Source organism: Triticum dicoccoides, chromosome 5A (assembly GCF_002162155.2).
Source record: "Triticum dicoccoides isolate Atlit2015 ecotype Zavitan chromosome 5A, WEW_v2.0, whole genome shotgun sequence".
Taxonomy (NCBI): domain Eukaryota; kingdom Viridiplantae; phylum Streptophyta; class Magnoliopsida; order Poales; family Poaceae; genus Triticum; species Triticum dicoccoides.
Window position 1 is genome coordinate 75,719,629 of NC_041388.1, and position 12,968 is coordinate 75,732,596.

The window sequence follows — 12,968 nt, forward strand, 5'->3', positions numbered from 1 at the left end:
GGGGGTGGCGTGGCACGCATGGAGGCGTCCGGGGTGTCGAGGTGGAGCGGCAAGCAGGAGGTGGCCGGGGCGTGCGCCGGCGTGCGTCGGCCACGCGCCTGTGCCTACTGGCGCGAGGAGGAAGGCGACAGGGGGGGGAAGTGGAGATGGGCTGGGCCGTGCTGCTGGGCCAGGTGGGCTACCAGGTGAGCGCCAGGTAGTCCTTCTCTCTCTTTCTATTTCTGTTTTTATTTATCTATTTTGTTCTGTGTTGTTTTAGTTTAGTAAAATACTAAACCATTTTATAAAATCCTGAAAATAGTTATGTGGCTAGAGTTAAAATATACCAAACCACATAAAATGTTCCAGTAATTATTGGACATATATTATTTATATATCAAATATATATCCAATGCAAATAGATATTTATTTAATTCAAAGGCCCAAAATAATTAACTCTGAGATACCAAAAATATTGTTTTGAGTTTTACCTCTTTGCAATATTTTCAGAGACTAAGAGGAACATTTTCTTGGACTTCTTTGAGGAGATTTTAATGTTGATCATTTTTAGAAGGTTTCTGAGGCTTTGAAAATTCCTCAATTCAAATTTCATTTGAATTAAAACATGATGCTCACATGAGATCTAGCCTAGTGCATAACAGGACCAGGGATGTGACAACTCACCCCCACTAAACAAAAATCTCGTCCCGAGATTCAAGCATAGGGTAAGGTGAAGGGGGAACGCAACTAGTACAATCTTCACGATCCAGGTTGCACTTCATAGGAACGTTGATTCGATCACCATCATTGTCTTGAAGTCTTGCTCTGAGAAATCCTGTCAACATGACATGGAGGGAAGAAGGAGACTCTAGAAGGGTCGATCTTCTCGAAGATCGAACAACTCACGGAATGAGATATAGGACCATCTCTCGGGTTGAGACACGAGATACACATCAAGAGGGGTGGAAAGAAACGGATGACGAAGGTTCACTAGGTGGACAACAATTCCACACTTAAGAAGGTGGTAAACGATTGTCCACGTCGCGAGGAGTTGAGTTGCCATGATACCACGACGAAACATCCTGAAGGAGGGTGATTCGTAGATTATTTCCTTAAGTGGCAAAAAGAATTACCTTAGATTCAGAGATCATTGAAAACCTTTATACCAGCCTAAGGCAATTCTCAAACGATTGTTTGGAGGGGGTCAGTAGAATGGCATACTCGGACTTGGATGATGTGGATTACCTTGTTGAAGACAACGCAATGGATGAATTTGCTTATCACCGGAAATGGAAGAGACCCATGGTAGAATGGCACATTGGCGGTGCAAACTGGGAACAAAATGCAAATGATGGGAATGATTCTAGTAACTGGGGAGAGGCTCAACAATAGAGAGTTATCCCACTATTGGAATGGTTATAGCATAACCGAGGAAACTGAGAGCGCTATACAGTTAATGCCGACGATCAAACCTAGCACTTGCGCGTGCTCTCAAGAACTTGAGCAATTCCATAATCATCAAGGTTTTACCAACATCCGTGTCAAGGGTCCGGTAACACAACTTACTACCATGATGAATGGTGATGGAGGATGCAGATGCAAAGGAAGATAACACCTTCTCAGATTTCACCCTTGGCGGGGCCAAGGAAATAAAATCTGGATGATCGACCGAGAGACATTTAGCACTCCGCTTCTAATGTTCTCCTTGATGTGCTAGTGTAACCCATTCATAGATATGGTTTTATATCTAGAACATCAAGTAAAAAGGTCAGACTTCGGAACACAGAAATCCATAGGGGCAACTAGGGAGTAAATCCTATGAAATCCCTATGGGGAGGTGGCCAACTTCCTCAAATCAAGATACTACAACAGGAGGTCTTCCGGCTGGGTGTGTTGGCCACGACATCCACCTTACCGGTTATCGAGAGACCAATATTATAGATCTTGGGAAATGTTCCAACCATCATATCTGCCTGAGATTCAGATCTGGTTGGTGTCAGGATATTCCAGGCTCATCGAGTCTAGGAAGAAAAATGAAAGTTTGCAACACAAATCGACGAGATGACGTTGCGGGATTCTCGGGAGATGAACTACGATAGCAAGCTCCAAAACATGAGCTGGTTCTGCTACAAACATGTGAACACGTTGTCCCAGACAAGCATGCCCACATGGTAGTCTTACAATAAAACACTACCGAGTTCTGGTTGGGAACCATCAGCGAGGATATCGAAGTTCTTTCATAAGTCCGGATTAGCTCTTATGAAGATACTCCTTCTCCTTGAACAAATCAGTCAGTGGCTTGGTGTGCTAGGATACACATATGGAATGAAGGTTGCAAGTCTCCAGACCATAGAATACTTCGCACGTGTGCATGACTGACTTGCGATGATTCCAGAGGAAGCAACATTGACTTTCTCGAGTCCACGGCGGTAACTTGCACCAAATGCACATGAACTAGAGGAATCACTTCTTACATCCGAACATATGCTTCATGAGCTAGCATGAACAAATGCTTTCAAAAGTTTCCAACACTAGCTTAATGTTCAGCAAAATTATGGGGAAGACAAGGATGTTGTCAATGGGCACAACAACAATTCATCTGGGTTTCCTTTTAAAAGGAATTCCATAGTTAAGTGAACACGGTGATAGCATTGGTCAGACCAAAGATGTAATGGTGTATGCTCGAGGGATCAACCACGAATAAGACAACATTACGAGCATCGTTGGTACTGATTTGATTTGACGATAGCCCACACTCAAATCAAAGGATTGATACGACAATAGGTCCAGCAACTAATCACAGGGACCAATCGATGAAGATATCATCTTTCTTCAACACACACTACACAAGAATATCCCTTTGGAACGAACTAAGTCAGGCAAGCTTTTATCTTCCAATTCTCCAAGTTGTTGTCTAGCTTAACCAACTAGCTCAGGGATATCTAACACCGATTCTTGGAGAGAAGGTGGTTCACAAGAAACCAACTTGATCACGAGCTCAACACAGCGGTCAGGTGACAACCTGGTAATACTTCCGAGAAGATCTTCGGAAAATCACGAACCACCGATATGTTACTAAGCTCGAGAACAATCTTGCTTTTGAGGGCAAGACGATATGATCAAATGAGTGAGGACTTGAAAAGATCCTAACTCATCAATCGAAGGGTGCACCGAAATAAGAACTAGATAGCACAATCAACCTTAGGGTGACGATTCAATAATCAACACGCTAAGAATGAGGTTATCGTCCATTTAACTACCAAGCAATGGAGTTGCTAGCTGTATTGATTTCACACGCCACGATTCACTTGTCGGCATTCTGGTTACAATAACACAGGAACCGAGGAATGAACAATGATGGCAAGAAGTATCACTGTACCAAGAGTTCATAGGATGGTGTGCAATTCCTATAACAATCCCGATATAAAGATGGTAATACTCCAAGGTAGAACAGAGCAAAAGCTGAATTGGCATTCTGATCTGCGGAGCACAACTTCTTTGACCCAATCCTGGATATGAAAGAGGTACTGGAGTTTGTTTCTCCTAGTCATTCCGGAATAGAATGGCTTGGCGGACCACAAGGGTAATAGGCATCGACGAATGAATGCACGCATACTCTTGACTATCAATTGATAGGCGAGGGTCGGAAACAACTAAGATGGGACAACTCAAAAGAACATATGATTTTCTGAGTTGTGGATGCATGGATTAGCATGTCGAACGAAGTTCAACATATTTCTTCTGGATAACCCATGCAGAAAGGTAGAACTGGCAGAGCCACAATATATAATGGAGAACTCATCAAGAATAATCCTGTTGTGATATTTCAGTTCAACGAGGAACTTCTGCCATAAGTAGTTCATGGTATTTGGAAGAAGAAGATACCACGGACTTCAAGGACTATCGCAAAGGTTACTAATATCCTAAAGGCACTAGCAATTACTATCAACATGAAGTAGGTAGAGTGAATCTCGGGTTCAAGAACCCAGGAACAGAATACCTATTACTAAGTAGCATCAAGGGATGCTTTCGAGAATGATGGCCAGAATCATCACACTGGGAACACAAATCATGGCTAAATTACTAGATGATCCCCTAAGACACCTAGGGTCATAATAATATCTCCAACATATATGTCAAGGTAACGGAGTACCTCAACTCACTGATTAGTGTGGTTAATCTGGCCCATGGGAACATTGAAACGGGAAGAAAGGATTTGCAAATGCATCAGACTACTTAGAAACCTGGGATGACTCGGACAGCATAACGGCTGTAAATGCTCAGAAAAGATTTGAGACATTCACAAAAATGGTGGCATAACCACTCAGAAGCACAATATCAAGGTTTCGAGATCAACAATTAACATACGGAAGTAGTAGGAACTGAACTGAGACTTAAATCCAACAATCTTATAAGTCCACTGATTAGTAACACGTGATCCTAATAGAACGAAGAGATAGCCTAGTTCTTAATCCCCGTAGAAGAGAAGATGATGACTCAGATCAGAAGGCCATGAGGTATAAGGAGCAAAAAGAGCCTTACATTCCATCCCACAATCAATTCCCCTACATATAACTAAAGAATTTCTAGACTCAACTTCGACCAGTTTGGCTTGGTAATCCTACAGGCAGTCAGGCTCTGATACCAACGCTGTCAGGACCCCGACTCAATGCCACATCGATCTAGCATGTAACACCTCATATCACTTTGCGGCCTCACGCACGGTATTCCCACGGGTGTCGCCTTACCTTAGCCCGGGACCGTTTGCTCCTTTTGGCACACATATATGACAGTGTCGCTAGCATCCATATGATAAGGAGTCCGGGCTGACATGGCTAGTCGTAAACCCAAAGTGGCACAGACTTACAGGGACAGGCATCCATGACCCAGCATCGAACGTGTCGGTCATCAGCGAGTGAATCCAGGCTGTAGCACTGGGCTAGCAGGACTCCGGTGAACTGGGCTGTAGCAGGCTAACAGGACTCCGGTATTCATCGCGTGACATTTCCCCGAAGGGACAGACACAGGAACGAAGAAGGACACATGCCGGCCAGCCTAAGTGTTCCGGAGCGGTAGCGAGCTACCATGGCTCGGTGGAAACACTAGGAGACATTTCCCGGTAAGAGAGGCTACTAAAGATAAACAACTAGATGGTCAGATCCCACACATACCAAGCATTTCAATAACATACACACAATATGCTCGATATGTGCAAATACAACATGGCATCACAACATGACTCTATGACTCAAGTAATTTATCAATAGGCTCCGAGGAGCGAGATATTACAAACATGGGTCTCATGACCCAACATTCAGAGCATACAAATCAAAGCACATGCGGAAGCTTAACATGTCTGAGTACAGACATCTATAAATGAAAAAGGCTGAGAAGCCTGACTATCTACCAATCATGCCGAGGCACAAGATCGTAGCTGAGGTAACAAGCTAAACGTCGAAGTCCACGTGGAACTACTAGTGAGACCGAAGTCTCTCTGCAAAAACATAAAATAGGCAAACGTGAGTACAAATGTACCCAGCAAGACTTACATCAGAACTATCTACATATGCATCATTATCAACAAAGGGGATGGTGGGGTTTAACTGCAGCAAGCCAGCTTTGACTCGGTGGCTATCCTAAACTACGACTGCGAGTAACTCTTTTGAGGTGGCGCACACGAGTCCACATATTCACCAACCAATACACCACTATGGAACCACTCCCGTCTCCCTACGAGAACGCCATCCATAGCACTCACGCTTATCTTGCGTATTTTAGAGTATCCACTTTCACTTGTCTATGAACTGATATAAGCAACCCAGAAGTCCTTTTCCGCGGACACGGCTATTCGAATAGATCATATTAACCCTGCAGGGGTGTACTTCTTCACACACGCTCTCACCACTTACCGCCGTTTACACGACATGTACTCGGCAACCTTCAAGCGGAAGCCCAACGTGGGTGTCGGCCACGGCCTGCCTAAACACTCAAGTCTCTAGTCCAGGTTTATCGCCTATTCGGGTTCCATCCATGAGGAGATCCGGCCGGAGTTTCGCTCACAGCCCCAAACGATGTGAACAGGGTTCCGTGACACCAAACGGGCGCCCGGTTTACCCGGCCACGTGCCTACCGCATCACAGCCCACCCCTACGGCCAGCGCTGCGCATGGCCTCCAGCATACTACAAACACCAGAAACTACTTGCAACTCCTGGACAGAGGACAAGGGTGATTAAGAAGCCGAGAGGGTCCATTGGTTTCGAGCCCAATGCGTGGTAGTAGCTGAATCATGGATCACAAACACAGAACTCAGTTCCTGAGGACGGCTGCAATGAGACAACCCACCATGTACTCCTACATGGCCTCTCACCGCTACCTTTACCAAATCGTGTTCACACACTTAGCTCACACACAGTAGGACATGTTCACACACCTCTGATTCATCCCCGATGAATCAGACCCGACTCAACTCTAAGCAGTAGCAGGCATGACAAACAAGCATGAATGAGTAGGCACAACATGGCTCAAACAACTCCTACTCATGCTAGTGGGTTTCATCTATTTACTGTGGAATGACAGGTCATGCAGAGGATAAAGGGGTTCAGCTACCGCAGCAAGTAACAGATGAATCATTGTTGTCCTAATGTAGTAAAAGAGAGCAGGAGCGAGAGAGTGGGATTTTATCGGAATGAACAAGGGGGTTTTGCTTGCCTGGCACTTCTGAAGATAACATTGAGTCTTCATCAGTGTCAACGATCACATCATCGGTATCACGTCTATCGAGAGGGGACAAATACCGGCAACACAGAAGGGAACACAATCAATGCAATGCACAATATAATGCATGATCATGACATGGCAAAATGAATGTGTTTTGGGCTAATGCAACTAGCAACAGATTAAATGAAGTTGGTTTGAATACAAGATTCAAATTCAAACTCCATATGTGATTATTCAAATGCCATTTAATTGATTTGTGCTAAACAGCAGCTATAAGTTGTTCTAACATGCATGAAAATGGTACAGATGGATTCCTTGAATTTTTCTGATAATTTTTCATATATAAATTATTTAATTTGGAGCTACGGTTGAATTTCTATGATTTTTAGAAGTTTTTACAATTTCTTGGAATTTCCTGAATAATATAAATCCAGAAATGAATTATGGCGTCAGCACCACGTCACGGTGACGTCAGCAGGGTCAACTGGGCTGGCTCGGGTCAAACCTGACATGTGGGGGCCACACGTCAGTGACACAGGACCTAATCCCGGTCAAACCCAGCGCTGACTGGGGTTTGACCAGGGGTGGGGCCCACAGTCAGTGGCCTAGGGGGTTGGTTAGTGCGTCATTAGTGGCTAATGACAGCGCCATGTCACTGGCCACCGGAGTTCGGCCGGCGGCGACCCGAAACGCGGCGGAAGTTCACCGGGGTTGCGCTACGGGCGGCGGCTATACGCGCGAAGGCCACCAGAAGGTAGCCCGTACACGGCCGCACCTAGCTGGCTGCACGAGGGGCCGCGGGGTGGCCGGAGACGACGGCGGCGAGCACTTCCGCGGTGGCCGGAGTTCGGGCGCGAACGGTGGCGAAGCTACGGCGCACTAGAGGAGTAAACGAGGAGGGCTACGTTCTCCTGGGGGTTCACCGAGCACGGTGACGTGCTCAGGCGGGGGCTGCGGTGGCCCTGGCCACGGCGGCGCCATGGCCAGTGGCGATGAGGTTTCGGTCTTGGTGGATAACCTCGCTATGGCGCGCGAACGACGAAACAGAGAGGGGGAAATGGACGGAGAGCTCACGTAGACCCTGTAGAGGTGGACGGCGAGCTTGAGGGAGGCCGGACGGGGACGAATTTGACTGCGGTGATCCGCGGTGGCCGAGGAGGGGAACGGCGAAGCTGGCCCCATCCAGGGCTTCCGGCGCCTTCCGTCTTGGTGAGGAGGAAGAGGGAGGACCGGCGGAGCTTTGGGAGGCGTCGGGGAGGCGAGGCGGTGGTTGTGGCCGCGGCGAACGGCGTCGGTGGCGACGGGTCCGTTCGGGCGAGTGAGGGAGAGAGGAAGCAGAGGAGGGGGGGAGAGTTCGGGAGAGTGAGGGAGTTCCAGGGGGGTGGCGTGGCACGCATGGAGGCGTCCGGGGTGTCGAGGTGGAGCGGCAAGCAGGAGGTGGCCGGGGCGTGCGCCGGCGTGCGTCAGCCATGCGCCTGTGCCTACTGGCGCGAGGAGGAAGGCGACAGGGGGGGAAGTGGAGATGGGCTGGGCCGTGCTGCTGGGCCAGGTGGGCTACCAGGTGAGCGCCAGGTAGTCCTTCTCTCTCTTTCTATTTCTGTTTTTATTTATCTATTTTGTTCTGTGTTGTTTTAGTTTAGTAAAATACTAAACCATTTTATAAAATCCTGAAAATAGTTATGTGGCTAGAGTTAAAATATACCAAACCACATAAAATGTTCCAGTAATTATTGGACATATATTATTTATATATCAAATATATATCCAATGCAAATAGTTATTTATTTAATTCAAAGGCCCAAAATAATTAACTCTGAGATACCAAAAATATCGTTTTGAGTTTTACCTCTTTGCAATATTTTCAGAGACTAAGAGGAACATTTTCTTGGACTTCTTTGAGGAGATTTTAATGTTGATCATTTTTAGAAGGTTTCTGAGGCTTTGAAAATTCCTCAATTCAAATTTCATTTGAATTAAAACATGATGCTCACATGAGATCTAGCCTAGTGCATAACAGGACCAGGGATGTGACATGTTCCCACATCACTTTTATGCAAAAATCTCTTTTAGTCATTTGGAAATTTTGAGCCCTACCCCAAGTTTTCAAATCTGGTCCAGTTTGTAATTTGCACTACAACCTATTTAAATATTTCTTTATAAATTCCACCAAAATTGGGAGATGATAGTAGTAGTGTATAACTCAACTTTATGCAAAAACCCATTGGTGTTGTTTGGAAAAATTGAGCAAACCATCCTCATCTTCATTCTGGTCTAGTTTAGTGTTTTGCACTGCAACCATATTTTATCTTGCTCTTGTTGCCTTAGGATTTGTCCTGCTCGAAGTACACCCTACCAAACACTTAAGTCCAGGATTTGGGAACCATTTTATTATTTTAGGTCCATGCATTAATGCCCTTTATTTTCTGTTCAGATTCGCTTTTCTCAAAAACTTGCACTAGGAAGTTTTTCTTTTTGTCAAACTAACCGTGCCACCATCACCTACATCTAAAGAGACCCCAAACTGGAGACTTTGGCCACCAGAGGAGATACCTAGAAGCTCTTGGCATTCTGTCGAGCACTTGGGTTCATGAATAGGATTGGCATGCTCATGAATTTGCATTATGGGCTTGCCACAGCAGCCAAACGAACGTGTCCACTAAACTCCTAGCTACCTCTAACCTAGACCTGTTAATCCCCAGCCTCATCCAAGCCTCCTGGCATGCGTTGGCATTTCGTCGAGCACCTGGCGTGTGTGCTCTGGGCGCGCCCAGAGCGCATGTTTTGCACGCGCGCACGCAACCGAGCCGCCGCGTTCGCTTACCCCCGCGCCCTGGCCTTTGCTCGCCCGCAGGGCCATGCCCTGTCCTCACCCGCTAGCTAGAAACCTCCAAGCCACCCCTGGCGCTCTACAGCGCCGCCGTCAGAGCTTCCTTGGCGGCACCCCGGTGTCCCCAGCAGGCTCCTGCCATGGACGGTGCCGCCCGAGCCACTCCAGCGCGCCTGCTCGCCCCTGAACAGCCCGAGCTCATCCATGAGTCCGTCCGCTAGCGCCCCGGGCCGCCACGTCGCTCTGCTAGCAACAGAACGGCGGTTCGCCGGCATTCTTATCCGCAACCCCGGGGACCGACCTCCCCGGGCTATAAATAGCCCTTCCGATCACGCCTAGGCTCGTCAGTAACCCTGTTCGAGTAGTAGGAAGCCCCTTCTCCCCAGTTAGCCAGAGGCCATCATATCTCCCATCTCCGGCAGGCCCGGCCGCCGCGATGTTCGGGTAAAATCCGGCCAAGACCGAGGCCCCTAACTCCTCCGTGCTCCCATCCTCCTCCCCTCGACCGTGCGGAGCCACTCCACCTCTCAAACACGATCAGGAACCACCGTAGCCCGAGACCCCAATCCACCAGAAGCCACCGTCCGCCGCGGAGCTCACCGCCGGCGACCTCCTTTGTCCCCACGACCCTCTCGACCACTTGGATGACCGCCCTAGACTGGCGGATCCATCGCTACCCTCGGAATTTCATGGGGAGCCGCCGTTCGTCGGCGGCAATCGCCGGAGCTCTGCCTCTGCTCGGCCAAAGGAGAAAGAAGGCACGGGCGACTGGTCAAACCTGACCAGTGGGCCCGATGGACCCACTATCAGTGACCCAGCGACGGCCCGCGCTGGCTTTAGTGGAAGCGTAAAACCCAGAGTACGTTTCCTCCTGTTCGAAAACGTATTACTACCTGAACCGTTTTCTTTTTCTGATTTTTATTAAAAACAGACTTTGACTGGCTATAACTTTTTAAATATAAGCCCAATTGATTAGATTCTTTTTCTGTTGTTTCTCAAATTTTGTCTAGTTTATTTTCATATTTATTTGAAAATTTTAGAAACAACTTTTTTGTACAGTTTTGAAACCATGTGTTAATTTGAAATTCTCTTAAATAGGATTTTGGAGAGGGAAGCAACTTCCAAAAAGTGCACCCCCACTTGCATACTCTTGAAGGCAAGCATTTTGAACCCCGGCATAATATTTTGGTGTGTTGTTTGATGCGGTTACAACACCACCATGACGCGGAGGATTCATTATTTTATGTGATGACATGATCATACTCATGAGTGCATGTTGATGATTCCGTGCTGTTGGAATTTGATATGTTTGTGATAAGCAATCACCCTTGTATGCCTTTCATGCCTACCGGAAGGAATCCGAGAAAGCCTTTGTCTTGGGTAGACACGATCTTGTCTCTAGTTCTTTGTCGAGACGGTTGTGTCCGGTAAGGCATGGTGAGGTATGATGAGTGGTGATTTTGTCTGATTGGTTTGAAATATATTTCGTATGGTAATCATGAAGGAAATGCTTTAACCTCCTGAGTCGACCATAGATCGAGTCTTGTTCCAGTAACCCCCTTACTTGTTTCGTACTACCACTTGTCCCTGCCATAGGTAGGGTACGGTTCAGTAAATTGTCAACCCCTTCCTAGCACACACCGTACAGAGAGGCCATAGTGGAAGATACCGGCTGCATCCGATAGGCATGCCACCTGGTGCGGGGGCATGGGTGTTTCCGGTTGGAGCCGAGGGGGTAGCTCCCCTAGTTTGCGCGCGTTATAAATTTTGTGATCCCATGCTAGTCGAGGTTGTAGCCTCCCCACTTAGAGTTTCGCTTAACGGGTGTCGTGGGTGAATCCAGACACCGGTAAGTTAGGCTGGTGTGTGCGGTCAGGTGTGTTTTCAATTAAAAGACCGTAGACCACTACTAGGAAAAGGGCTACTAATGGCGCACCAGTTTTGCCTACTAATGGCGCATCACTGGTGTGCCATTAGTATCACGCCACTAGTATTTTTTACTAATGGCGCACCACTAGTGTGCCATTAGTATCTGGTATACTAATGGTGCACCACTGGTGCGCCATTAGTATAGGCCATGGTGCGCCATTAGTATAGGCCACTGGTGCGCCATTAGTTTAGGCCATGGTGCGCCATTAGTATTTTTGAATTTTGAAGGCGGGAAAATAGTAGTGGTGCACCGTCTAACCCCCATCGAGCGCCATTGCTATTTTTGAATTTTGAATTTGGATCTAGATCGTGATTTTTTTGCCCATTTTTTGCTAGTTTTTTTTGCTCGTTTTTTGGCATGATATTATTTCAAATTTTGTTCCTGTTTTTGGATCTTGTATGTTCTTTTGCCGTGTTCTTTTGCCGGAGAGGAGTTCGCCGGAGAGGAGGAGGAGGAGGTCACCGGAGGGGCGCTCGCCTACATCGCCGGAGAGGAGGAGGAAGTCGCCGGAGAGGAATTCACCGAAGGATCGGAGAGGAGGAAGGAGAAACCATGAGGGAATGGGAGGAGAGGAGGGAGGAGGAGCTCACCGGAGAGTTGGGAGGAGAAACCGTGAGGGGAGGGGAGGGGAGGAGAGGAGAGGAGGGAGGAGGAGGTCCCCGGAGAGGAGGAGGTCACCGGAGAGGAGGAGGAGGTCGCTGAAGAGGAGGAGGAGGTCGTCAGAGAGGAGGAGGAGGTCGCCGGAGAGGAGGAGGGTAGTATGGTGGAGGAGAGAAGGGAAGATGGAGTGGAGGAGAGGAGGAGATGGAGTGGAGGAGAGGAGGAGATGGTGTGGAGGAGGTGCGCCCAGCCATATATACGACATAGTAATGGCGCACCGTGGGCAGGTGCGCCATTACTAACTTTTTTTATTTTTTTGATTTATTTTGAATTTTGAAGGAGGGAAGATACTAATGGCGCACCATGGGCAGGTGCGCCATTAGTAACATTTTTTTATTTTTTTACTTATTTTGAATTTTGAAGGCGGGAAGATACTAATGGCGCACCATGGGCAGGTGGGCCATTAGTAAGTTTTTTTTATTTTTTTGACATATTTTGAATTTTGAAGGCACGAAGATACTAATGGCGCACCATGGGCAGGTGCGCCATTAGTAAGTTTGAATTTTTTTTGAATTTTTTTGCCTCTCTAGTTCTTAAAAGCCCTGTATCTTTTTTTTGTTAGGTTTTTGGGGATTTTGAAAATGTTTAACAGATTTTTTTTCTATTAGGTTTTTTCTGTTAAATTCGGATGTAACTTTTCTAGTAGATGATTTTTCATATAAAAAACTTTTTCATCCGAGTTCGTACGCAAAAGTTATGCCCATTTTTACAAATTCTCAAGAGATTTTGCAAAAAAGTCGAAAATTCATGTTTGTAAATTTTGCTAACAACTAGACGACATATCACATGGGAATCTTATTTTCTTTTATTTTTTTGACATTTCTATCATTTTCTTTTATTTTTTTGAAACTGAA